This window comes from Mus caroli, chromosome X, assembly GCF_900094665.2.
Source record: "Mus caroli chromosome X, CAROLI_EIJ_v1.1, whole genome shotgun sequence".
NCBI classification, from domain to species: Eukaryota; Metazoa; Chordata; class Mammalia; order Rodentia; family Muridae; genus Mus; species Mus caroli.
This window is the reverse complement of record NC_034589.1, coordinates 112533511-112535596: the sequence shown is the minus strand read 5'-3', so window position 1 is coordinate 112535596 and position 2086 is coordinate 112533511.

Here is a 2086-nt window from a genome sequence, read left to right as displayed (position 1 = left end):
TCTCTCTCTCTATCTGTCTATTTATATACTATTGCCACAAAATTTCAGTAAACATTGTTTATGCATAAGAAAAGAGTAAATGTGACTACTTCCAGAGTCACCATCAAGAGTGTTAGCTGTACATAATATAAATGTTTTATTGGCATATATATCTGTTTATATGTGTCCACATGTATATACATATATATCAATAATCTATATGTGTACATCTGGGTTATAATATAATCCACTTACATTTCTAAAATATTGGTTTGATTACTAAAACTTTCTCTTTGTTGGTAATATCAATTATCTAATCAATCATGTATATTTTAGATTCATATCGGTTCATAAAATCCAAAACAGTTAACAGTAATGCAATTTTTAAAGGTTTATAGACAGGTAATCTATAATTATAGACACTGTTGACTAGTGTTCTAATTTTGTTGCTAAAGTGGTTTCATTTTATGCCTAAGACCATCTAAAATAGTTAATTTGGTCTAGAATATGAATTTAGGTTTTAGCTTTGGAGAGAATAGTTAAATTTATAATCATTATAGGTTAGTTTAAGTTTAAAAACTAGCTTTCTATAAAATATCTAGTGCAATACCAAGCATAGAAATTCAGATGGCAAAATACTATATGAATGTAAAACACAGTAGGCATTTACTTAAGGGAGAAAGATTGCACCCTGAGGTGTGTATTGCCAGACTCCCTGACATGTTCTTCACAAAATTTAAAGATGCTCATTCTTTGACATATCTAGTAAGTTGCTTGTCAATATTCTGCTGTCAACTGCATGCTTACAAATTTGTTTTTATACCATCCAAATTCTACTTTTGATTAAAAGTATACTGGTTCCTATGATAGATCTATAAAATTATAAAGCTAGCATACACAGTAATAGCAATTTTGATAGTCATGCTGAATGAATGGGATACCAATGATTCGTAAATCTCATGTTGAAACTTGCTTGAAAAATCTCATGTTGAAACTTGCTAGAAAGCTTCTTCTTTATAAAAGACATTTCTTTTTCTTTCTAAAGTTTTGACTACCATCCACTTTTCTCTCCTACTTTGAAATAAGAGCTTCATACAATTTTGATTATTTTGTCATGTATTTTCTGTTTAGACTTACTTTTAAAATAGGTCAACAATATGTAGACCACTATGGTCAAATATTGCTAATGATAAGCACATTGTTTATCTTTTCATTTTACTTTTTTTTAGTTTGATGAATATTTAAGTGTTTTGACACAGTATTGTTCTTGTACACCATGAACTTTAGTTACACTCAGCCTCCCCTCATTTTCCTCTCTGATCCTTCTCCCATTCCTAATGCTGCCTTAGACAATAACATACATAATTGTGTGTTCAGATCATTACTCCATATAAATGGCATTGGATGAAATGTTTCAACATAATCATAAGTAAAATGAATATGACAGAACAATTTTTTTCAAATAAATAAATAAACTAAAGCTAGTATGAAAGCAGTGAGCTACTTTGTCCAACATTTCTTCCATTAGATGTTCTAGCTTTTCCTATAGATGGATCTATGTAAGGTAAACAAAGTCCAGGATATCTCCCAACACGATTTATCAAGAAAATCTATTTCATATATCTACGACCTCAGATACTTATATCAGTACAGTGAGTTTCAACAAGAAATATATTTCATCTATAAAGGGAAATTGCAATTAGAATTGCTTTAGTAGTGACTATTTTAGGACTGAAATAAAATAAAAAGCACTGAAATAATGGGCATTGAAATATGTAAAAAAAAATATAAACCAGACATTGAAATACTGTGAACTGAAATCTTGTGTTAGAGTCACATAAGCTAATATCTGGGGTACTCCTTAGCATATGTTTAAATAAATGCAAATTATATGTAGAAAATAACACTATTTCTCTACAAATTGGGTAATCCTTTTTTTATATATATTTTATTACGTATTTTCCTCAATTACATTTCCAATGCTATCCCAAAAGTCCCCCATACCCTCCTCCCTCTCCCCCATTTCCCTACCCACCCATTCCCATTTTTTTTTTGACCCTGGCGTTCCCCTGTACTGGGGCATATAAAGTTTGTGTGTCCAATGGGC